This window comes from Macaca nemestrina, chromosome 11 (assembly GCF_043159975.1).
Source record: "Macaca nemestrina isolate mMacNem1 chromosome 11, mMacNem.hap1, whole genome shotgun sequence".
Taxonomy (NCBI): Eukaryota; Metazoa; Chordata; class Mammalia; order Primates; family Cercopithecidae; genus Macaca; species Macaca nemestrina.
In genome coordinates this window covers 51,156,862-51,184,524 of record NC_092135.1, presented here as the reverse complement: position 1 = coordinate 51,184,524, position 27,663 = coordinate 51,156,862, and the positions used below count along the sequence as shown (strand labels likewise).

At 36.4% G+C, this 27,663-nt stretch overlaps 1 long non-coding RNA gene across 1 annotated transcript; it reads right to left on the bottom strand.

The window, feature by feature from the left end:
• Positions 1 to 283: 283 nt before the first annotated feature.
• On the bottom strand, positions 284 to 25,291 carry LOC105492652 (uncharacterized). The gene is made up of 6 exons (XR_011609558.1): positions 24,691 to 25,291; positions 21,687 to 21,740; positions 20,972 to 21,047; positions 7,853 to 8,158; positions 2,593 to 2,649; positions 284 to 340 (listed from the first exon to the last, which is right to left on the bottom strand). It is a non-coding gene; the product is annotated as an uncharacterized lncRNA (long non-coding RNA).
• Between the last annotated feature and the right edge of the window lie 2,372 nt (positions 25,292 to 27,663).

Genomic DNA, 27,663 nt, shown 5'->3' with positions numbered 1-27,663 from the left:
ACTATTATCTATTGTTGCGTGTATCAAATTCCAACACAGTAGAGATATGCCTATACAGAAAAAGAAGTATTTATTATCTACAATAATCAAATTAATTGAAAATTTCCAGATCTCTATTTCTTTGTCTCTCCTCTCTGTATATACAATTTGAGGAGTGATAGAGCACCCCATAAACAGGCTCTCAACAAGTCTATTTTTATCTAGGGAATTGATTCATACATTAATTTTGAATGTATTTTACAGGAAGAAAGCTAGACTGAGCTATAACACTATAAGCTTTTACCTGCTTTTAGCATGTTAGTGCATTTGGCATATTGTGCATTCTCTCATTTCTGCAGCCCTAGGTGATAAAACAAAAATTGGCCAGTCATTGATGAAGTTTTTTATGGATTTTCTGCTAGTGTGTCTCTCACTAAGAGAGACACTTTGGAAGATAGTTATCAGACACAGTCCTGATGCCCCAAGGCTTACTACATTGACACAAAAGTGACCTTTCTATGCCATTCAAAGACTTTTCCAGAAAGATCAAACCACCTGAACAAGTGGGGAGAATAGTTCTGACCTTGAACAATGTCAAGTTGTAATCATTACTCTCAGCACTACTACATATCAATGGAAGGTTTTATTATCCGTGGTCATCAAATCTACTTTTTCTGAATTTCTTTGGGGTGACTGATACATAATTTCTGCACTGCAAAGCTAACTTTATCTACTTATTGAGTCAACTAAATGGAAAGTGAATCATATATTGTGTTACTACACTTCTTTAGGTACTTTGCAAGTATTATTCATTTAATTCTCACAACAAATATGAATTAATTTGAATATCCTTATTCTGTGAAATACTTAGAGAAGCCTAAGACCCCTTCTGACTGCTAAAAAGTGGGATTCAAAGCCAGGTATCTTAATGCCAAAGTTCATTCATATTCTAATTCTTTTATATTCCCATATAAGGGCCAAGTCATAATTTGGAAGAATTGTGATCATTGACTTTTAATTTTGAAAAAAAATATGTGTTTATAACATTTACTGAGCACTTGTTACAAGTCACACAGTCTTCTGAAAACTCTGGATGAGTCCCCTCATTTGATCCTCATGAAAACCTTGTAAGCATTGCAATTGCTCTCACACTGCATATCAAGAAACTAACAGTTAAAGAGGACCAGTAAATCACCCAGGGTCGAGAGTTAAAGAAGGCTTCAAGTTTACATGCTGTTGGATTAAGGAGCCCAAATTCTTAGTAACTGGATGAAACTGAAATCAGGAATGATATTACAAAACCATCACACTTTTGATCCATTGTTTTCATATTCATATATTTACCTATTTTATAATTATCACTTTATACAAGACATTATGCCATGGTCTGGGTTCACAAAGAGAAATAACTGAAATATCTATGTTCTAAGAATCTGTGTTCTACCAAAAGAAATAGTAAATACTGATTACAATGTTCTTTGACAGACATATACAGAGATTAATTATGGGAGGGCATCTAATACAGAATGAGGGAATATAGAAATATGATCTGAGTCAGAGACATAGCAGGCATTTATTCATAACACCTCTTTGTAAAAATGTAATACATATTACATGCTTATAATATTCATATTATCTTTCTTCTAGACTTTTGATTTAATATTAAGAAAGAAAACATTTGCAATATAAGCTTTGTCTAGATATACTGACAAATCTAGCTAAATTATTAGCCTGTTCTCACACTCCTCATGAAAAAATCATTAAAGTTTTCTTTTACTCTATTGAATAATGTGATATTTTATTCTGAGCTGGATGAGAGGGAGCTGTCAGTTTGTTCTTCTCTAGAGAATGCACTTGATTTGATGCCCTAGATTGGGAATTGAGAAATCCAATATACTTGGACATTTCAGTTCAGAAAATACCTGGCTAAACAGTTCTCTTTGCTCCTGTTGCAATGATTGAAACATTGGCCTTTATTATGAGCATTAACCTGGGCAACGTGGCAAAAGGGTGCATCAATGCATTAGGATAACAACCTTTTGGCATCTTGAACTGTCAGGTTTAATCCTTAAGGAGAATGATATAGGGAAGAAAAATAGGCCTTTTATTAAATAATACAAACCGAAGTGGTTGACCTCTTAGTGATTAACTGGGTTTACACACAGGAGTAGTATGGGACTGGACCAAAAAATACTGGGTTGGTCTGATTTTCCTGGGGCAGGTAGATGGTGAACAAGCTCTGTGTCTGCCAGCCTTACCCAGAGTGACTCATAACTACTGACTCTTAGTTTCTTCCTTATCAGTTATGGTCATGTAGCATCCTTTATAAAGTTTCCCACATACTTGGCATATTTCTGTACTACTACCTTTTAGAGCCTTGCTGTTATCTTACTGTGTGCATGTTTTCTTCCCTTCATTCACTGAATCCTTCCCTTCAGTCAGTTACTGGGACACAGAATAATGTTTCACTATGAATTAAAAGGGCAGTTTTCTGCTGGCATAACAATAAATCAGTTTAACATTTTTCCACCCTAGTAAGATGGTCCAGCATTAAAGACAGGTCATTACAGTGAGTATAAAGAGAAAATGATCTCCACTTCTTTGAGAACTTACCACTTACGTGTTGTTTGCTCAAACTCTGGCACTTCAGGAATGATAGTCAAAGTGTTTCTGAAACCATAAGATATAAAAATGTCTAGGACTTTATTTTTTTATCTGTTGCATTAAAAAATTAATTAAATGGAATCAATTCCTTGACAGATGCAATCTGCCAAAACTCACACAAAAAGCAATAGACACTCTGAATAGGCCTATATTTGTTAAATAAATTGAATCAATCACTAATAGCCTTCCAAAACAGAAAGTACCAGGCCCAGATAAGTTTGCTGATAATTCTATCAAAATGTAAGAAATAAATGATATCAATTTTCTACTCTATTTTCCAGAAATTATAAGCTGAAGGAATACTCTATAGCCCATTCTATCAGGCAGGCATTACACTACTACCAAAGCTTGACAAAGACATTACAAGAAAACAAAATGACTAGCAAATCAAATCCAAAGATATATCAAAAGAATTATACACCACAACTAAGTAGAATTTATTCCAGGTATGTAAGACTTGCTCAACATTTGAAAATCAATTAATGTAATTCCTTACATCAACAGGGTACAGAAAAAATATCACATGACCCCATCAATGGATGCAGAAAAACATTTGACAAAAACCAACATCCACTCATGATAAAAACTCCCAGTAAATTAGGAGTAGAGGAGAAGTTCTTTAACTTGATAAAGGAATATCCACAAAAAAATCTATAGCAAACGCCATGCTTAAGAGTGAACAACTCAAAGCTTTACCACTAAGATCAGGAATAAGGCAAGCATGGGGCATCTCACCACTCCTTTTCAACATTGTATTGGAAGTCCAGCTAAGAAAACAAGACAAAAAAGAAAACAAAAGGTAAATAGATTATAAAGGAGGAAATTAAACTGTCTTCGTTCACAGACGACATGATTGTCTATGTAGGAAATATGAAAGAGTTGACAAAAAATACTTTGAAACTAATAAGAGATTATAGCAAGTTTGCAGAATCCATGACTAGTGTGTAAAACCCAATCACTTTCCTATATGCCAGTAATGAACAAGCGAAATTTGAAATAAAAAAAAATTACATTAGCATCCCCAAAACATGAAAACTTAAGTAGAAATCTAACAAAATATGAATATGATCTATATAAGAAAAACCACAAAACATTGATGACAGAACCCAAAGAACTACTAAATAAATGGAGAGATGTTCCACTTATGGATCATGTATAGAAAGACTCAATATTGTCAAGATGTTAGTTCTTCCTAAGTTGATCTATAGAATCAATACATCCCAATCAAAATCCCAGCAAGTTATTTTGTGGATATCAACAAATTGATTCTAAAGTTTATATAGAGAGGCAAAAGATCCAGAATAGCCAGTACAATATTGAAAGAGAAGAACAAAGTTGGCAGATTGACATTCTTCAACTTCAAGACGTACTACAAAGCTACAGTCATTAAAACAATGTAGTACTGATGAAAGAACAGGCAAAAAGATCAATGGAACAGAATAAAGAGCTCAGAAATAGACTGTTGTAAATATAGTCAACAGGTCTTTGACAGAGTAAAGGCAATACAATGAAGAGAAGATAGAATTTTCAACAAATGGTGCTGGGACAACTGAACATTTACATGCAAATATATGATTTTAGATGCAGACCTTACAACCTTTACAAAAATTAACTCAAAGGATCACAGAACTAAATGTAAAATGAAAAACTAAATGTAAAATGTAAAATGAAAAACTATTAAACTGCTAGAAGATAACACAGAAGAAAATCTAAATGACTTTGGGATTGGTGATGACAATGATTCTTAGAATAACACTGAAGACATAATCCATGAGAGAAAGGATTATGAGATGGAGCCTTATTAAAATTAAGATTTTCTGCTGTGTAAAAGACATGGTCAAAAGAATAAAAACAGGCAAACTGGAAGAAAATATCTGGAAAAGACATAAACTGATAAAGAAGCATTATCCAAAATATACAGAGAACTCTTAAAACTCAACAATAAGAAAACAAAGAACTCAATTAAAAAAATAAGCTAAAGGCTTTAACAGGCACCTCACTTAAGAAGATATGGCCGGGTGCGGTGGCTCACACCTGTAATCCCAGCACTTTGGGAGGCTGAGCGGGGGTGGATCATGAGGTCACGAAATCAAGACCATCCTGGCTAACACTGTGAAACCCTGTCTCTACTAAAAATACAAAAAATTAGCGGGGCGTGGTGGCAGGTGCCTGTGGTCAGCTACTCGGGAGGCTGAGGGGGAATGGCGTGAACCCGGGAGGCGGAGCTCGCAGTGAGCTGAGATCACACCACTGCACTCCAGCCTGGGCGACAGAGCGAGGCTCTGTCTCAAAAAAAAAAAAGAAAAAAAAAGAAAAAGAAGATATACAAATGGCAAATAAGCATATCAAGAAAAGTTTTAACATTATATGTCATCAGGGAAATGCAAATAAAAACAGTAATAAGATATTGTTATATACCTATTAGAATAGCCATAATCCAGAACGCTAATACAAACAAATATTGCTAAGAATGTGGAACAACCGGAACTCTCATTCTTTACTGGTAGTAATGCAAAGTGTTATAGCTGCCTTAAAAGACAGTTTGGCAGCTTCTTAAAAAACTAAACATACTCTTATCATATGATGCAGTAATCACACTCCTTAGTATTTACTGAAAAAAGTTGAAAACTGATGTGCACACAAAATCTTGCCCATGATATTTATGACAGCTTTATTTATAATTGCCCAAACTTAAGAGGCAACCAAGATATCCTTCAGTAGGTGAATGGATAAACTGTGGTACATTCAGACAATGGAATACTATTCAGCACTAAAAAGAAATGACCTATCAAGCCATGAAAAGACAGGGAGGAAACTTAAATGTATATTACTAAGTGAACAAGGCCAATTTGAAAAGGCTACATGCTGTGTGATCCAACTATCTGACATTCTTGAAAGGTAATGCTTTGGAGGCAATGAAAAGATTAGTGGTTGTCAAGGGCTGGGGGAGAGAAAGATAAATAGGCAGAACATAGAGGACTTTTAGGGCAGTAAAACAACTCTCTATGATTTTAAAATAGTAGATTTGTGTCATTAGACATTTGTCTAAACCCACAGACTGTACAAAACCAAGAGTGAACCCTAATGTAAACTATCGACTCTGATTGGTGATGATGTGTCAATGTAGGTTCATCAATTATAACAAATATATTACTCTGTTGGGAAATGTTGATCTGGGAGAGGCTATGCATGTTCTAGGGCAGGGGGTATAATGGAAATCTTTATACATTCTGCCTAATTTTGCTGAGGACATAAAGCTGCTCTAGAAAATGGTCTAATAAAAAATTCAGATGGAACTTAGCCTTTTCCTTATTGTGTAGTTCATAATCACTTGTTTTCTAGACAAATTAACTCAAAAATGAGAGTAAAAAACATACATGCTACTTACTTCAAGTAGCTCTAGTAACTAAAGGTGCACATACCAACTAACCATTTTAAATTTATTCAGAATGTTTTCTATTTCCTCATTCTAAGATTATAGATACACTAACATTACATAGAGCTTACTCAGTTTTTCTGAGAAAATTTTCTTAAGAGAATAAAGTCTATCTTCCATAAAACCTACAAATCATCAGAAATACTTAATTTTCTGTTAATTTTTAACAGAAGATTGCAAAATTGGAGCAGTACTTTTTGCCATAGGACTATCTTTTTCCTTGATATTAGGAAAATTAAATCAGAATATTTTCTCATTCTGCTTCAGAATGTAAATGGGAACTTAAAAAGTGAGGTATATGAATAGGTCATTTCTTCTTAACTTGCGTGGCATAATCATCATTAATATCAACCCTCTTGTTCATGTACATTGAGGCTTGCACTATTTTTGTTGGATATACTTCCTCAGGCCAACCAGCTCCACCATGGTTGAGGTAATATTAATTAGAAACTTGACAATGCATAGCCAGGCACAGTGGCTCACATCTGTAATCCTTGAACTTTGGGAAGCCAAGGTGGGTGGATCACCTGAAGTCAGGAGTCTCTACTAGAGACTCTACTAAAACCCCGTCTCTACTAGAAATACAAAAACCAGCTGGATGTGGTGGCAGATGCCTGTAATCCCAGCTACTAGAGGGGTTGAGATAGGAGAATCACTTGAACCCAGGAGATGGAGGTTGCAGTGAGCCGAAAGCATACCACTGTACTCCAGCCTGGGCAACAGACCGCAACTCCATCTCAAAAAAAAAAAAAAAAAAAAAAAAAAAAAAAGAAAGAAAAAAACTGACAATGCATAAATAAAATTGAATGATACTATGATACATGCAGCTATAAAAGCACTTACACGTTTCTGAAAAGATATCTTGTAATTCTGGTACAAGAAAGCAAGCTTCCAACACTTATTTTATATATCTCTTAATTTTGATCCTTTCCATTTATTTTTAAAATAAACTTTTTTGACTCTCAAAGAAATGCATGGTAATAATGGAAAAGTTGGATGACAATTAGAAGAAAATAAGTATGATTCAACCACTCCTAGACTACATGTGCTAATAACCAGAGAAGCGAGAGGAAAGACTATACCTCGGGAAGAGTGAGGCGAGGAAGAGAATGCCAGTACAACAGTACAGAAAGGACCTTCAGCCCAGTGCTAGAGTGCTCATGAAGCAATTGGGCTTTAAATTTTTTGAGATGATTGTTTTTCAGTTAAATGTTTTGTCCAAATCTCTTATATTTCAAAAGAAGAATTGGCCGGGCACGGTGGCTCAAGCCTGTAATCCCAGCACTTTGGGAGGCCGAGACGGGCGGATCACGAGGTCAGGAGATCGAGACCATCCTGGCTAACACAGTGAAACCCTGTCTCTACTAAAAATACAAAAACTTAGCCGGGCGAGGTGGCAGGCGCCTGTAGTCCCAGCTACTCGGGAGGCTGAGGCAGGAGAATGGCGTGAACCCGAGAAGGAGCTTGCAGTGAGCTGAGATCCGGCCACTGCACTCCAGCCTGGGTGACAGAGCGAGATTCCGTCTCAAAAAAAAAAAAAAAAAAAAAAAAAAAAAAAAAAAAAAAGAAGAATTAGGGATTTTTAGTTCTTTTATTTAATTGGACTCTGTGGTTAATCACCTCCCTCCAGTGCTGAAGGGAGATGGTTTGCATGGGATTCGAGCCAAGGAAGTTGGTAAAAAGAGAAATGCCCTGCATCTACAGAGTGCTTCTTTGACAAGACTTACTGGGTTTTCTTTGTGTGGAGCACTGTGACAGGTAAAACTTCCTTACCTAGGAGTTGGATTAAGGCAAATTTAGAAGTGATTCCACATTGGCAGTATACAAGAGCAAAGAGCTCTGAGTGTTTTCTCAGAAATGCAGCCTGATTCTCAACATCATTTCTGGAACTCCGCCACCATCTTTAAGAGCTGTCATTTAAAACTTATCTTCCTCTTCCTGTAGGCAGGATAAATGACAGCTACTAATTCCAAGCACTGTCTTGAATACTCTCTCTGTTGAAGCCATCATGATGCAAATTTCTCTAGTCAATGGATTATTTTGAAATCTGTAGACATATTGTCTTAATAACACCAGGCACTGTAGGATAGAAAAAAACGATAAAGTTGAGTGATTGCATCAACAAAGCTTGCATGCCCATCATGTAATCAAATGCATCCTTTATCCTCTCTGACTAATTGGAGGCATCTTTATTCAGATTTTTTCAAAAGAGAATTCACAGTTCACAGAACTTAGGCTTTGGGTTTTGTTTTTTTTTTTTTCCCACTCTCACTCTGAAGTGATACTCTTAAGAAGGGATAAGCTACTGTTAGGAAGTCAACAACCTATAAATGCTTGACCCATGAAGCTCCATCTTTTTCCTGACAGTCCATTAGGTGGAATCTAAGACACAGGAGTTTAAAATGTACTTGTCATAGTTAATGCACTGTCTGTAATGGTGGCCTGAAACACTTGTAGTTTTAAGATAATGTTTTGTCATTCTCTAGAAATAACTATAATACATTTATTGGAGCCATACACAATGGAAGCTTCAAAAGGATGTCAGACTGTCTCAGATCCCTGTCCTCAGAGGCAGGCTCAAATCCCCCAAGCTCTGTGATGCTGGCTCTCACCTGATGTGGAAGATTGCCATGTGCTGGGGACAGGGCAACAATTAAATCCCAATGCTTTTAGCTGCAGTGATTTGTTCAGAAATTAAGAGTGCTTTTACTTCTATTTTGTTAAAATGAGCTTTACATATATGAATTTTAATGAATTTCTTCCAAAATCTCAAAACACACAGACTCCATCCATTGCATTTCTAAGGCAGGCACCTGTGAGAACTGGGAGATTCTATATGCTTTGGAAAAATATATTATTTTCTATCAATAATTTTCTATATCATGCTTTGGTTAGAAACATTTATCCTACAGAATTAATGTGCCACATTGTTAAAAACAAACTTTTCAAGAGGAACAAAGCTTGTCATTATCTAAAGAGAAAATGGGGAAGCTTTATGAATACAAATTAATTTCTGGGTGCAACTGCTCTCAAAATGAAATGAATTCACAAAGTATGCCTTAGAATTCATCATCTGAAGGTACCTAGGTTGGTTTACATATTAATCCACTTCCCTGCATCTCCCTTTGTGACCTAGCAGGCTTTAGTTATGCACAATGGCATAGAGACAGGCTGCTGAAAGGTCTGTTCTTTTAAAATGTCACTCCACACTGTGGAATATGTTTTATTAAGGGTAATGGGAAACGTGCACGTCCGGTGGTGAATTTGCTTTTCTTTCCTCAGATGAAATTTGAACACAGGCATAATAGGGAAATTTGTTGTTAAATTATAAGAGCAGAGTGAGCTGGAGCTGGGAGTCAGCCTCCACTCTAAACAGAGGACACCCTCCTTTCCAAATTCACAGGGAGGTTGACCATTACACTCTAGGGTGGCCACTGTCTGTGACCAAGAATCACAGGGTCAAGATTGAGCACTGCTTCAGAAAAACCGAATTAACAAGCTAGGGAGGAAAGTTTCCAAGTTACCAAAAAGAAAACCCCTTTTTAAAAGCAATAATAATGATGCATTAACATGACTAATTTTACATGCTTTCATATAGATAATAATATGCAGGCAAAATCATTTGATTGAAAGCATAATGATTACTAAGAGTAAAACCCTGAAATAGCATGGATTACCTAAAAGGTGGGTGCTAGACTTTCTACCCAGCATTAGACCGTATAATGATTCTTCTTATCTTAGTAAAAGCCTTAATTTCACTAAGTAGTTTTTGATACCTAATGAACATGTATGACTTCTATTTCCTCTACTAAATTACCATGATTTCTAGAATACTAGGCTTTGGCATCCTACATAACTGTGATGGATTCCACACTCTGTTGTTAGTACTAAAGTGCCACCTTCATGGGTGTATGGCTTTATGTAATTTCATAAACTTCAGTTTTTTTAAATGAACCCCTCTGAAGGCATGGCTCAGAAGAGGATCCTGTGTTTGGGTTTTAATGTTTTACAGTTGCTGTCTTGAAATTCATCATAAAGTTATCTTTGGATTTGTGACTTAAGTGAAGTCTGATAAGACAATGGCACGTGCACCAAAGATTTGGAGCCTCAGTGCAGGTGTAGTCCTACCTCCCACAATCTCCACATCTCCCTAGAACTGATTCTCAGCTGCCTGTTCCCTCTTCCCCTGCTAACCAAATCTTACCTAGGTTTTCCCTCCTATCCCTGCCTTGTGGCCACTGCTATTTTCTGCCCCTGGAGAGGCTTGGGCAGGCTAAGGCCAGTTTGGGCTTTTATGTCCAATGCAATAAGCTTTAGGGCAGGGCTCCAGGTTCTGGGCACCTATTAGAGTATACATGTATCACTTGAGTATCCTTATGCCCAAGCCCGGGCAATATTCAACAGCAAATAAAAACACTATGACAACTTGAGAGAAAGACACTGATAAAGAAAAGGAAAAGATGCTGTTTGCTTTTTGAGTAAGGGGGGGGTCCACATTTTTTATCTCGCACGTGACCCCACAAATTATGTAGCCAGCCCTATTGGTATGATCTTGTACAAATTATGAAACCTTTATAAGTCTCAGTTTCCTCATCTGGAAAACGGGAATTATAATGACACCTATGACGTAGAATTATAATGGGAATTCAATTTTTTTAAAAATGCATATAAACAGTTTAACATAGAACCTGGTACACTGTAGAGGACTGAAAACATTTATTATTCATTTCAAAAGTTATGAAATAAATAAGAATATACTTTGATTTCACATACTTATGTAGACAACAGAGAAGAAACTTGTAATTTAGTGTATCTCAGGAAATCCAGGGTCTATATTAAGAACACTTTGGATCATAATTTCTCAAAGTTAAACATACCAAATTAAAATGAATGTTTTCAGGTAAGACCTTGGCATGTAAAGAAAAACCAAGAGAATCTTCCATTTAAAAAAAAATTGTAAAATGTTGAAAACATCCACATGGAGAGAACTTTTGGCACAAAGTCTATGGATTTAGGGTGTTCAACCCCAAAGACTGTCTGTGCAGCCCTTGGTTACAATGACTACTTCATTATCTACGATTAGAAGACACCAAAGGAAGGTGTTCCAGCCTGTACTGTAACTAGTCTCTAAAAGCAATTTATACAGAGAAAATGAACAGTGGAGGAGAGGTTAAAGAAAAAGAAGGCCATACAAGATTTGGTAACTTCCACGTAGAAAAGCAAAGTGTTCACTTTAAAGTTTTGTGGGAGGCTGGGCATTATGATTCATGCTGTAATCTCAGCACTTTGGGAGACTGAAGGAGCAAATCGCTGGAGCTCTGGAGTTCAAGACCAAGATGGACAACATGGCAAAACCCAAAAAATTAAAATTAAAATAAAAAAATTAGCCTGGCTTGGGGAGGCGGAGGTTGCAGTGAGCCGAGATCGCGCCACTGCACTCCAGCCTGGGCGACAGAGCAAAACTCCGTCTCACAAAACAAACATACAAACAAACAAACAAATTAGCTGGGCTTCGTGGTGCATTGCCTATAGTCCCAGCTACTCAGGAGGCTGAGGTGAGAGGATCACCTGAGCCCAGGAAGTTGAAGCTGCAGTGAGCTGTGATTGTGCCACTGCACTCCAGCCTGAGCCACAAGGCAAAACCCTGTCTCAAAAAAAAAAAAAAAAAAAAAAAAAAAAAAAAAACAGACAGAAATGGGAGGGCACATGGGGGTAAGGGGCAGGGTATGGAATTAATCTGTTAAGTCTAAGTATGCCCCCTACTGAATCTCAGAAGTCATTTCATACTCTATCTCATCCTGAGTATTTCCTTATTTAAAACAAAACTACTTTGCCCCTCAAGAGAACACATACTCTTCAGAGGCATTCAGAATAAACCAGACCCTCAGGCAAGACATTCTTCTGCAGCAAAATCAGGGCAACCACTGGTTGGTGGAGCTCTAGGTTCTCCCTGCTTCTTGGCCAGCTGCCCCTTAAGGATACTCTACAGGCAAACTCAAGATGCAATAAGGTTGTGACTCCTTTTTCATTCTCATTCCCACTGTTGCTAGACTACAATAGTCAGAGGATGGAATCAACAATTTCATAATCTCAATTTATACATGAAGTTCATAAAAAATACCTAGTGTGATAAAAGCAAGAAAAACAGAAAGGACTTTGCCCTAGAACACATCTGAGATAAAAAAGAATAAACGTAATATTCAGAAATTATTTTCCCTGAAGTCAAATGAATGTCTTGTTGAAATTCATATCTCCCAGTGTGATGCTTTCAGATGTATTGATTTTATTTCTGTTATATTTCTGTGCTCTGCCTACTAATTGTAAACACATATCTCTCTTTTAGATTTTTAAGGTCTTGAAATATAAGTATCATTTTTCGTCTCCAGCTTTATTGAGATATGCTTAAGAAATTCAAATTGTATACATTTAGTGTGTATAACTTGATGCTTTGATACATGCATAAATAGTGAAATGACTACCACAAGTGAGCTAATTAGCATACCCATCACCTCATACTGTTACCATGTTTTGTGTATGGTGAGAACACTTAAGATACACTCTCTTATTAAATTTCAAGTATATAATACACTATTATTATCTATAGTCACATGCTGTACATTTGATCTTCATAGCTTATTCATCCTATATAACTTTTTACTCTTTGACTAACATCTTTCTATTTTCCTCAGCCCCCGGCACCTGACAAACACCAGTATCATCTGCTTTTATGAATTTAACTTTTTGAGATTCCATATATACCCTTCTGTGCCTCACTTGTTTTACTTGGCATAATATCATCGGGATTCATCCATGTTGTCTCAATGGTAGGATTTCCTTTTTTAAAGCTGAATAATATTGTACATATACATACCACATTTTCTTTATGCATTCATCTATCGACAGAGACTTAGGTTGTTTTTATATCTTGGCTATTGTGAATAATGCTGCAATGAACATGGCAGTACAAATATCTCTTTGACATACTGATTTCATTTTCTTTGGATATATACCCAGAAGTGGGATTACTGAATCATATGGTAGTTCTATTTTTTATGAAGAATTTCCATACTGCTTTCCTTAAGTCTATACCCATTTACATCCCCATTAACAGTGCACAAGAGTTCCCTCTTCTCCATATCCTTTCCAACACTGGTTATCTTTTGCCTTTTTGATAATAGTCATTCCAGCAGTGTAAGGTGATCTCTCATTGTGGTTTTTATTTGCATTTCTCTGATGGCTAGTGATGTTGAACATATACCCGTCAACCATTTGCATGTCTTTAGAGAAATGTCTCCTCAGGTCCTTCACTCATTCATTCATTCAGATTTACTAATTGTTAAATTTTTGCTACATTTGATCTCTCTCTCCCTCTCTATCTTCACATACCTCTAAATAATTTAGCACGTATGACACAGAATGAGAGCATTCTTATTTCTTACTTTCATACTTAAGCACATGGCATTACCGTTAGAAAATGTATCATTAAATCAAAAATATGATCTAACATATCTTCCATTTTTAACACCCCCCAATTTTATAATGTCAAGATTTGTATTTTAAACTTTTCTACTGTATTGTGTTCTTTGCAGTAACACATTGCTTTCTATAATCATGAAAAAAGCTGGGAGATGCTTATCTAATATAAAAAAGGTTAAAGAAATTATAGTACAGACATGTGATGGCATACTGTGCCTCAGGAAAGGGGGGGGAAGTTCTGAAGAAATTTAATGACATGAGATAATACTTCTATATATGTTAAGTGAAAAAGGTTGGATAGAGAATTACATTTGAAGTAACTTATACATTGTTCTTTTAACAATCCTGGGTATAATTTTGTAGATGCAGGGTGTTTGGTGTTAGAGACACAAAGAGGAATTAGACATGATTTCTTAGATTTCACTTAGAAATCTTATTGGGAGGGGTGGACAAACCTTTAAACAGATTTTAGAGTAAGATGAGTTAAGTAAGTGGGGAAAATGTGGATATCATGGGAGAGGAAGCTGGCCTAAACAGGATAAGCAGGATAGGAAGGCTCCACAGAGGAAACACGATGTCCATTATTTTAAAAATATGGAAATGTTATGCAAGAATGAGCTAAATATCCAATCTGTTAGAGGCTATTTTTAGGTGTGGAATTCTATGTATTTTTTACCTTTTATTTTATCTATTTTCTAAGTTTTTAACAATAAACATATTTTTTATAAGCAGAAAAATAATTTCTTGAAGATTTATAACAAATTATTATTTAGGATTTATCTAATATGCATGGTAAGTTGGTTAGTATGCAGAGCACTGAGATAAAACTCTTCTTGATTTTAAAAAACATAGTAATTTTTAAATAACATAATAGCTATTAATTTGTATCACCTTCTTCCATTGTTCAATAATATTTCAGTTAAGAATGTTTTAAAAACGTCACCTCTCTGTATGTCCATTTTAACTCACCTTGGTAGATAGATGGTAATATAGAAAAGCACTAGCTCACAACATAATGGGTCTTATTTGGATGCCTTATAATCATACATGGCCATTTTTCTGTAATCATAGTTATGGTGCACCAACAGGCAACTAAGTAGTCTAACAAGACCTAAAGTCATTCATCACTCATATTCAACAAATATTGTAGGGACGAACGTTACACATTTTGGAAGGAAACTTTTCATGGAGTTATGTGATCATACACTATGTAGCATGTAGATTTTACTTGCTTTTCGTATTGGTGATTTTTTTTTAGTCTTTCCTCTTTTGCCTTTTCCTTGACATATGTGTAAGACTAATTTTCATAGTTATTAAACCACATATTACCAAGAAGTCATGTTTAAAGTATTTACAGTCTTCTATGTGTAATGGTGATGTGCAAGTTCAAGGTAATGGAGTGATCTGGGTTATCTGTGAAATCAAAACTGCCAGAGGCAGACTAGGACCTTAGGCAAAAACCAGGGTGAGCATGAAGATGAGACATCTATAATGCTGTCAGTTTAAAAGCAACTAAATCAGAAGATGGAGGGAAGAGAAGGAGGAGGAGGAGGGAGAAAACTGGAAACTTTAATTAATTTCCTCTCCAGTCACTTCTTTACCACCTGTAATGAGTCTGACTCCTCCCCCATATCTTTGTAATGTGTTTGATAAAGTCAAATTGTAATGTGTTTGATAAAGTCAAATAGCTCCTTTAAAAATAATATAATTCCATTGAGTTAAGGAGACCTATTTTAATAGCTAGCACTTTGATTCATGTGGTGCTTACAGCTCCCAACATATTGAACACCACTGCTCATTAAGAAACTCTTTAAATTAAAGTCATTTCGTGCAGACAGTGTCTTCTGTTTAGCAAATGCAAACCTATAATTCAGGCTCAACATAATTATAATATTATTCACAAACTAAAAAAAAATGGTAAACATCCAAAAACGTTAAGCTTATATGTGTCAGATCACTGGACACATAGACCAGAAGAGATATTTTAAATAGATGACAGTCGCCATTTTCATGTGCCTTGCTTTTATTAGGAATGTATGCACTGGCGAGAACCTAGCATTATCTAGAGGCTAATAAGTCAATGCTTCATTGTGTCTGCTCTGCAAATGGCTTTAGGTTTAAACATTTATTTTATTGATAAAAACAAAAGTCTAAACTCCAGAAGTCTAAATTAAATTTAATGACGTATTCTCTTTGCTGAGCCTTTATCTTACCCAGACAGGTTAAAGTGCAAAGGGGAATGATTTGATCTCATTACCTTGCTGCTGCTGGCTGCTGGTGGTTATCACAGATGGTGAGGGTTTTTTTGTATCACAGAGCCCTGCAACCTGAGACCCTGAGCAAGTGCTCCCCACCACCCCGCCCAGCCTCCAGGTGGTCATTTGGGGTAATTAATACCCTGGGGAAAATTCAGCTCCTTAAAAATATAATAGCCTGGTAAGCCTGTCAGGGAAGTGGCCCTTTCCATAACAATTATATTTTTTACCTTTTTCCTGTCAGTATTATAGCACAGTAGGCAAGAGATTTGTTTTCTAACAGAGGGGCCAATTAGAAGGCAAGCATTCTGTGCAGTTTTTCCTACTGGTCATGCTGACAAAACCCAGGTATTCTTTATTGAGAGCGTTCAATTTTATTTATCACTTACCACTTTGTGGATTTCCCTGAGAATGGCTTATGCACTTTAAGTGCCTAATTTGCACCATACACAAAAGCTAGCAAGGCTAATCATTGATATGCTGTAAGGAGGAGAATTTGCTTAGTACTTAACAAACAGACTGTAATAGATTCTCCAGTTGCAAAGAGCTAATTGTATCAGGGACACCATTTCCAAATTAGAAAGCCGTTATTTTTGAATCCCAACTTGGCATAATATATTAGCCACTGAAGTGTCTTATGAGATGTGAGTAAGGCGTATTAGACATTTGTGAAGGACTATTAGCTAGATCTTTCAGAATGAACCATCCTATGGCAGTAACTCCCATTTATTAAGTGCTCACTACTCCTAGCAAATATTATATAATCTTTATAGAAAATCCATGCAATAGTTATTATTATCCTTAACTTTGTAAAGAAAGAAATGGAAGATTAAATAATTTGCACAAATTTACAAAGCTGGGTGTGGAATGCAACTAAAACTCAGGTCTTTTCGACAAAATGTTTCTTTCTTTACACTAGTAGTTCTTAAACTTTAGCATGCATGACAGTCACATAGAGGGCTTATTAAGACCCAGATTTCTGAATCAGACCTCAGAGCTTGTGATTCAGTAGGTCTTGGCTAGAACCCAAGAATTTGCATTTCTAACTTGTCATATCTGGATAATGCTGATGTTGCTGATAGAGAACCACACTTTGAGATCCAGCGTTCTCTATCATCCTGTCTCTCCTAAAAAGTACACTGAATTCAGGGAAATTGGCTAATAGATGTCAAAGTTTCAAATGCATTACATTTTAAGAAGGATTCAGTTATAATGAATAGTAGTTAGTAATTTAAAGTGGAGCTGTTTATTATTAAGTCACAAAGACAGACAGTAAGAGAAAAAAGAAAGAAAGGATCTATAAAAGAGTCAGAAAACAATGAACAAAATGGCAATAGTAGGTCCTTATCCCTCAATAATTACTTTAAATATAAATGAATAAACTTCTCCAATTAAAGACATAATATAGAATTAAGTGAAAAAGAGAATAGAAAAATAATATTAAAAAATCAATAAAACCAAGAGTTGTTTTTCTGAAAGTAGAAACAAAATTAACCAAGAAAAAAGAAGAGAAAATGCAAGTAAATAAAATAATAAATGAATAGAAGACGTTACAACTGATGCCATACAAATACAGAGGATCATAAAAGACTACTATGAACATCTATACTCCAGCAAAGTGAACAACCTAGAAAAAAATGGTTAAATTTCTAGAAACATACAACCTACAGAGACTGAATAATGAAGAAATAGAAAATTTGAACAGACTTATTACTGGTAATGAGACTGAATCAATAATTTAAAAATCCCAAGAAAGGAAAGGACCATATGGCATTTTCTTTCTTATAGACCAAAGCCACAGGACCATATGGCTTCACTGGTGAATTCTATCAAATATTTAAAGAAAAATAAATGCTAATCCTTCTCAAACTCTTCCAAAAAATGAAAGAGAAGGAAATATTTCCAAAACTCATTTTTAAAGTATTACCCTGATACTAAAGTCAGATAAGAACACTGGAAGAAAGGAAATTACTGACCAATATCCATGATGAATATAGATGCAAAAATTCTCAAAAAAATACTAGCAAACTAAATTTAACAGCACATTAAAAGGATTATACACTATGATCAAGTAGAACTTATCTCCGAGATGGAAGAATTATTTAAATATGCAAATCAATAAAAATGAAGAGTGAAGAATAAAAATCCTATGATCATCTCAACAGATGCAGAAAAAGAATTTGAAACAATTTAACATCTTCCTGTGATAAAAACTCTAAACAAACTAGATATGAAAGAATAAAATAAATGTATCACAATGTTCATATTCAATGGTAAAATCTGAAAACTTTTCCTCTAAGTTCAGGGACAAAACTAGTATGCTCTCACTGTCTCACCCCTTCTTTTTTTTTTTTTTTTTTTCTGAGACGGAGTCTTGCTCTGTCACCCAGGCTGGGGTTCATTGGCGCAATCTCGGCTCACTGCAATCTCTGCCTCCCAGGTTCAAGCAATTCTCCTGCCTCAGCCTCCTGAGTAGCTGGGATTACAGGCACACACGACTGCACTCAGCTAATTTTTGTATTTTTGGTAGAGAGGGGGTTTCATCATGTTGGCCAGGCTGGTCTCAAACTCCTGACCTTGTGATCCACTTGCCTCTGCCTCCCTAAAGTGCTGAGCCACCTTGTCCGGCCAACTCTCACCACTTCTATTTAATATAGTACTAGAAGTCCTATCCAGAGAAATTAGGCAAAAATAAATAAATAAATAAATAAATAAAGATAAAAAAGGTTTGTAAATCAGAAAAGAAGAAAATGAAGAAGATACCCTGTTCGTGGATTATAATAATTAATATTGTAAAAATGTTTATACTACCCAAAGTAGTCCCTACCAAAAGCAATCCCTACCAAATCACAATGACCTTTTTCACAGATACAGAAAAAAAAATCCTGAAATTTGAATAAAACTACAAAGGACCCAAAATAGCTAAAGCGATCTTGAGCAAGAAGAACAAAGCTTCAGACACCATATATCCTCTTTCAAATTATATTATAAAACTACAATGATAAAGATAGTGTGTTACAGGTGTAAAAACAGGCATATAGAACAATGAAATGGAACAAAGAGCCCAGAAATAAATATATACATTTATGGTTAACAGATCTTTGATAAGGATACAAGAACACAAAATGGGGAAGAATAGTCTCTTCAATAACTGGTACTGGAAAAACTGGATATTTACATGCAAAAAATAAAATTAGACCTTTATTTTACAATGTATTCAAAAACATAACTAAAAATAAAGCTTCTTGACGTTGAGTTAGGCAATGATTTTTTTGGATATTACCTCAAAAAATAGGCAACTAACTCAAAAATAGACAAGTGGATTGCTTCAAACTAAAACACCTCTATACAGCAATGCAAACAATCAACGGAGTAAAAAAACAACTTACAGAATAGAAGAATATATTCGTAAACCACACGTCTAATATACAGTTAATATCCAAAATATTTAAGGAACTCAAGCAACTCAATAGTAAGAAAACAAATAACTCAATTTTAAAATTAACAAAGACATGAATAGATATTTCTCCAAAGAAGACACACAAATGATCAACAATTATAAGAAAAAATGCTCAACATCAGTAATCATTAGGTAAATCCAGATTAAAACCACAACGAGATATTGTCTCATACCTGTTAGAATGGCTGTTATCAAAAAGGTAAATGATAAGTGTTGGCAAGAATGTGAAGAAAAGGGAACCCTTGTACGCTGCTGGTGGGAATGTAAATTAGCGCAGTCATTGCAGAAAACAGGATGGAAGTTCATCAAAACGTTAAAATTAGAACTATGAGACCCACCAATCCCATTACTGGATATATATCCAAAGGATATGAAATTAGTATGTCAAAGACATATCTGCGTTCTCATGCTTATTCAGCATTATTCAACACAGCCAAGATCAACCTAAGTGTCCATAAACAGATGAATAAAGAAAATGTGGTATACATACAGAGTGGAATGGTATCCAGCCTTAAAAAATGAAATTCTGTCATTTGGAGTTCACGTGGATGAACTTGGAGGACACTATGTTAAGTGAAATCAGCCAGGCACAGAAAGACAGATATCACATCATTTTACTTATTTGTGGAATCTAGGAAAGTCAACTTATAGAAACTGAGAGTAAAATAAAATGATAATTACCAGAGGCTGAGGGCGAGGGGCAGGATTAAGGAGATGTTGGTCAAAGGACAAAACATTTCAGTTAGACAAGAGAAATAAGTTCAAGAGATCTATTGTACCTTGTGGTGACTGTAGTTAATAACAACATATCATATACTTGAAAATTGCTAAGAGAGTAGATTTCAAGTGTTCTTCCGACCATAAAAAAAAATCTTAAATATGTGAGGTAATGCATATGTTCAGTAGCCTAATTTAGCTATTCCACAATGTCTGTTTATATCAAAACATCATATTGTACATCATAAGTATATATCATTTCTGATTGTCAATTAAAATTAAAATAATTGCAGACTTTTTAAAAAATACTTTCAAAATGTGAAAAATGTATGAATTCTGAATTTCCACATACTAAGTTTTAATCCCAGTTTTATCACTTATTAGTTGTATAATCATCAATTAATTTTACTGTTCTATTTTTGTTTTATCTTTTAATTTATATTTTTATATTTTTGTTTTTTAATATATGTTTAGAAACAGGGTCTTGATCTGTCACCCAGGCTGGAGTGCAGTAACATGATCATAGCTCACTGCAGCGTCAATCTTTTGGGCTCAGTTGATCCTCCCTCCTCATCCTCCAGAGTAGCTAGGACTACCGCTGTTTGCCACCATGACGGGCTAATTTTTTTTTTTTTTTTTTGGAGAGATGGGGCCTCAATAAATTGCACAGGGTGGTCTTGAACTCCTGACCTGAAGTGATCCTCCTAAAGTACTGAGATCATAGGTAGTAATAGTAAATATCTCAGAATTGTTTTGATAATGATTGTATGGTATGATCCATTTGAAATATCACAGTTGCTGTTCTATAATAAGTACTTTATAATGGTCAGCCATTATTAATATTATGCATGAAGTTTATCTGCATTTTGTATTATTTAGAATACTATAATTATTTTGTTAGATTAGAATCTCAAAGAATATCCATATTTGAGGTCTCTGACTATTATTAATAAATTGCTTTCCAACTAGGTTAGATCAACTTACATTGCAGCAGCTCTTTCTGCTCAGTCCTGAGGAGGTGTGGGTCACAATGGACAGGGCTGGACCAGGTCTCCCATCACTGTGAATTTTTATTTTGTAAAATTAAGAATAGTGAATTACAGGCTGCATCAATTGATTATCTCATTATGCCTTAACTATACTTACTGTCAAATAAATATTTTTATAGTTTACTGTCATCCCAAAATCTAAGAAACAATGCCAACATTCATTGCACTTGTTGAAAAACAAAAAACAGTAGGATGAGGATTGTCAATTCTTAAATATCCCGTATTTAACAGATTCTGAGTGTTATAGATTTTATATACTGTTTTCCTTGCCTTTTCTGTCTTACTGGTTTTCTGCTTTGGGACAAATACTATTTATTATAATCATTAGTAAAAGGAAAGGAAATTTACTTTTCCCAAAGCAATTTAAAAAAGCATTTAGTAGAGGAGGAGGCAGCTAGAAAAGAATGAGCAATGGTAGAGTTGCTACTTCTTAAGATTCCCACTCATTCTAAGTAAACTATAAATTTCAAGAAATTATATTTCTCAGGCTATTTGTAAATTATGATATCTCAAATAAGCCTATCTTGTCTTAATCACAAATTCTTATTCCTATCCTCATATTTCATATACTTGCTGTATTAGTCCATTTTCATGCTGCTGATAAAGACATACCCAAAACCGGGAAGAAAAAGAGGTTTAATTGCACTTACAGTTCCACATGGCTGGGGAGACCTCAGAATCACGACGGGAGGTGAAAGGCACTTCTTACATAGTGGCAAGAAAAAAATGAGAAAGAAACAAGAGTGGAAACCCCCAATAAACCCATCAGATCTCACGACACTTAATCGCTACCACAAGAATAGCATGGGAAAGTCTGGCCTCTATGATTCAATTACCTCCCCCTGGGTCCCTCCCACAATATGTGGGAATTCTGGGAGATAAAATTCAAGTTGAGATTTGGGTGGAGACACAGCCAAACCATTTCATTCTACCCCTGGCCCCTTCAAATCTCATGTCCTTGCATTTTAAAAACCGATCATGCCTTCCCAACGGTCCCCCAAAGTCTTAACTCATTTCAGCATTAACTCAAAAATCCACAGTCCAAAGTATCATTTGAGACAAGGCAAGTCTCTTCTGCTTAGGAGCCCATAAAATCAAAAGCAAGCTAGTTACTTCCTAGATACAATGAGGGTACAGATATTGAGTAAATACAGTGGTTCCAAATGGGAGAAATTGGCCAACATGAAGGGGTTACAGGGCCCATGCAAATCCAAAATCCAGTGGGGCAGTCAAATTTTAAAGCTCCAAAATGATCTCCTTCAACTCCAGGTCTCATATCCAGGTCACGCTGATGCAAGAGGTGGGTTCCCATGGTCTCGGGCAGCTCTGCCCCTGTGGCTTTGCAGGGTACAGCCTCCCTCCTGGCTACTTTCATGGGCTGGCAGTGAGCATCTGCAGCTTTTCCAGGTGCAAAGTGCAAGCTGTTGGTAGATCTACCATTTTGGGGTCTAGAGGAAGATGGCCCTCTTCTCACAGCTCCACTAGGCAGTACCCCAGTAGGAACTTTGTGTGGGGGCTCCCCATCCTACATTTCCCTTCTGCACTGCCCTAGCAGAGGTTCCCCAGGAGGCCCCCACCCCTGCAGCAAACTTTTGCCTGGGCATCCAGGCATTATCATACATCTTCTGAAATCTAGGTGGAGGCTCCCAAATCTCAATCCTTGATGTCTGTGCACCTGAAGGCTCAAGATCATATGAAAGATGCCAAGACTTGGGGCTTCCACCCTCTGAAGCCATAGCCCAAGCTCTACATTGGCCCCTTTCAGCCATGGCTGGCACAGCTGGGACATAGGGCACAAATTCCCTAGGCTGCCCACAGCACAGTGACCCTGGAGCCCATGAAACCACTTTTTCCTCCTGGGCCTCCAGGTCTGTGATAGGAGGGGCTGCTGTGAAGTTCTCTGATATGCCCTGAAACATTTTCCCCATGGTCTTGGAGATTAACATTAGGCTCCTTGCTACTTATGCAAATTTCTGCCACCGGCTTGAATTTCTCCCCAGAAAATGGGATTTTCTTTTCTATTGCATAGTTAGGCTGCAAATTTTCCAAACTTTTATGCTTTGCTTCCTTTATAAAACTGAATGCCTTTAACAGCACCCAAGTCACCTCTTGAATGCTTTGCTGCTTAGAAATTTCTTCCACCGGATATCCTAAATCATCTCTCTCAAGATCAGATCTCTAGGGCAGGGCCAAAATGCCGCCACTCTCTGCTAAAACATAACAAGAGTCACCTTTGTTCCAGTTCCCAACAATCTCATCTCCATCTGAGACCATCTCAGCCTGAATTTTATTGTCCATATCATGACAGAATTTTGGGCAAAGTCATTCAACGAGTCTCTACAAAGTTTCAAACTTTCCCACGTTTTCCTATCTTTTTTGGGCTCTTCAAACTGTTCCAATCTCTGCCTGTTATCCAGTTCCTAAGTTGCTTCCACATTTTTGGGTATCTATTCAACAATGCCCCACTCTACTGGTACCAACTTACTGCACTAGTCAATTTTCATGCTCCTGATAAAGATATACTCAAGACTGGGAAGAAAAAGAGGTTTCATTGGGCTTACAGTTCCAAATGGCTGGGGAATCATGGTGGGAGACAAAAGACACTTCTTACATGGCAGCAGAAAGAAAAAATGAGGAAGAAGCAAAAACGGAAACCCCTGATAAACCCATCAGATCTCATGAGACTTATTCACTATCATGAGAATAGCATGGGAAAGACCAGCCCCATGATTCAATTATCTCTCCCTGGGTCCCTCCTACAACACGTCAGAATTCTGGGAGATACAATTTAAGTTGAGATTTGGGTGGGGACAGAGCCAAACCATAACACTTGTCATGCTCAGAGCAAGCTTAATTATTTAGAGGATAGTCCTCAAGCATGGAGACTATAAGAAATAAACACTGTATTTAAAGAAAAAAGAAGAAAAATACTTCAGAAAAATATGTAATCAAAATATTTCAGACAGACTATCACATTTTAATAACATGTCAAGTTACTTCATCCATAATTCACAGTGGTAGAACATAAAGAAATAATTCATATTTTAAAGGCAAGTAAACTCTGAAAAAACACCTAAAATTTTGGTTTGGTTCTAAGATTTCCATTTTGGTTCAGACATGAGTGGTTTGCCAAAATAAAAAAAAAAAACTTTATCATTTTGTTTATACAGGTGGAATGCTGGAGTACAAGCAATCAATAAGTAAAAGCTCTTAACTTTAATTAGCTTTCTTTTATCTATTTCAGAGATAACCAAAGAAAGCTTCTGCTGACCTAACTTTACTGGTTCAAGTGGAATGAGTCCTGTTGTACTATATATAAACCTTCATTGGGAGCACAGCCTCTATTCCTAGACTGATAAATTCTCATTAAATGAATATTTTTCTTGCCTTTGACACAATGATCTATATCAACAAATATCAGAGCTTCTCTAAGTTGAGACTGCAGACATCTCAATATTGCCCATTGTATTTTTCCATTCAATCCAGTGAAAATTATTATCCCTATAAGTCACATAGGCTTACTTGAGGTCATCAAGGCCTCTTTTTCTCATTTCTTTTTTTGTTAATGTCTTCAGTATATCAGATCTTCCAAGTTTCTGCCACTTTTCCTGAAACACTGTGCTGTATTTAATGTATGCATATGTGTATACTTACATATTCGCTATGTTTTTTCTTCTAACAAACAGCTGCCTTTTAAGATTATATCTGAGTCCTTTAGAATGACTGTTTCCAAAGAAAAGACTCAGGGAAAAGCTGTGTTCATCCTAGGGTTCAGGAAATGGCAGTAAAAATACAAGGCTATTGAGAATTCTCACTTACACTTAGTTTAATACAATTATTTTGGAGACACCTCACATAGTAGAACAAATGCATTAAAAAGCATCTAAGCATCTACATGCAATAATAAATATAATTTTTGCTATACAAATATTTGAAGACTTTTCATAATTTTGCTTTTGAAATTATTTGGCTATGAGTAACTTTCTTAAGCTTGGTTATAATGTTTCTGGCAACCAATATGGACAGTAGGAAATTTTTGTGATGTGGAAAATATCTCATCTTCCAAGAGTTATGTGATGCCACAGACCATGAATTTAAAATTTGATATGACAGTTTTTTTTCAAGATGGTAGATTAGAGGCTTTTAGCATGCCTCAACCACTTGGAAATAGCAAGACAGTGCATAAAGACCAACTCTGCGAACTTTAATTCAAGAAGGAAAACAGAAATTTCCTTCACAGAATTGTGAAGGACACCATTGACCCAAAAAATGAGAATGCCAGCAAACAGCCCTTGTGATGGCATATGGCTAAGAAAATGAGTAAAGTCCTAATACATGAGAAAGGCAGAGCACGTCGCTCTGTGACTCACCCTTCCAGTTGGGATCCAAGGGCCCAGGCCGAGGGAAAGCACTTTATTTTCCCCAAACCCTGGAGCTGTCTTGGGAAAAGGCTTGAACAACATTCTGTGAGGGAAAAACACTGGGTAAAGCTTCAGATACTTTTCCCAATCCGGGACTGAGAGCAGAATATTATTTTTACTCTAGGTGCATACAGTCAGCCACTCTGTGTCAATCTGGCAGCGTGGCCACACAGGCATTTTAATCTCTGGACAGGGACTGGAGCACCTGCTCTGGAGCAGGGTAGGGACCTCCATAGCCCTAACTGTGGAAAGCATCTTAGCACTAGAGGCAGGAATTGTGCTCTTCCCTATTACAAGCCTGGGGTGGGAGGAGAACTGCTGTAGCTGCAGTGTCTCCTAGGCAGTGAGACAACCAGAGCCAATTTAGTGACCTGGAACCAGCCTGCATGTGCCATTGATGGGTGTCCCAGCCTGTTCCCCTTTGATTGTGGTACATCAGGGCTGTCTTTGCTTCACCCTAAAGCAGATCTCCAGACATTCCGAGCACCCATGCATTGGGTTCAGCAGCCTGAGGTGCCCCACTCTTACTGGATATAGATCATTGTGCAACAAAGCCCTCTCCACTCCATGCCCAGGCAGATTTCTAGATCTCACACCACCAGCTCACCTGGATCAGCAGCCTGAGTCATCACATCTTACCTTCCAACAGAAGTGCATAGGAATATAGAAGCAAAGCCTTACTCAGCATTCCCAATTGTTGCACACCTGAAGGAAGGGGGAAAGGGAAAGAAAAGAAAAAAAAACACAATACTCTCAGGCCACAGTAGGATGAAAATAGAAATCAATATCAAGAATAACCCCATAAACACACAAATACATAGGAATTAAACAACTAGCTCCTGAATGATTTTTGGGGAAAAAAAATTAACCAGAAATAAAGAAATTCTTTGAAATAAGTGAAAACCAATATACAGCATATTACAATATCTGGGATGCAGAAAAATCAGTGTTAAGAGGAAAGTTTATAGTGCTAAAGGCCTACCTCAAAAAGTTAGATCTTATTTTAGCCATCTAACATCACATCTAGAGGAAGCAGAAAAACAAGAACAAGCTAACCCCAAAGCTAGCAGAAGAAAATAAATAACTAAAATCAGAGCAGAACTGAATGAAATTGAGATCCAAAGTTTCATACAAAGAATCAATGCAAAAAAAAATTTAAAGGACAAACAAGATTAACAAAGAAAAAACAGACAGAAAATCCAAACAAACACAAGCAGTAATGGCAAAAGTGACATTACAACCAAACCCACAGAAATATAGAAATATGAAACCTTCTCAGAGACTATTATGAACACTTCTATGCACACAAACTATAAAAATTTAGAGTAAATAGATAAATTCCTGGAAACACATAATCTCCCAAGATTGAAACAGGAAGAAATCGAAATACTAAACAGGCCAATATTGAGTACTGAAATTGAATCAGTAATAAAAATACTGTGATGTTTAATACTGAGTGTCAATTTGATTAGATTGAAGGATACAGAGTATTGATCCTGGGTGTGTCTGTGAGGGTGTTGCCAAAAGAGATTAACATTTGAGACCATGGGCTGGGGAAGGTAGATCCACCCTTAATCTGGTGGGTGCAGTCTAATCAGCTGCCAGGAAATATAAAGCAGGCAAAAAAAACGTGAAAAGGAAAGACTGGCCTAGCATCCCAGACTACGTCTTTCTCCTGTGCTGGATGCTTCCTGCCCTCAAACATCGGACCCCAAGTTCTCCAGTTTCGGGGCTCAGACTAGCTCTCCTTGCTCCTCAGTCTGCAGACAGTCTATTGTGGGACCTTGTGATCATGTAAGTTAATAAATACATACATATATACACACACACACACACACACACACACACATATATATATGTGTGTATATAGCCTAATAGTTCTGTCCCTCTAGAGAACCCTATTACACCTACCAATCAAGAAAATTCCCAGACCAGATGAACTCACAGGTGAATTCTACTAGGTGTACAATGAGGAGCTGGTACCAGTTCTACTGAAAGTATCCCAAAAATCAAGGAGGTGGTACTCCTCCCTAATTCATTCTATGAAGCCAGCATTAATCTAATACCAAAACTTGGCAAAGGTAAGTTTTGAAAAAAAAAACTATAGGCCAATATCCCTGATGAACATAGATATAAAAATCTTCAACAAAATATTAGCACACTGAATTTAACAGCAATTTGAAAAGCTATTTCAACATGATCATGT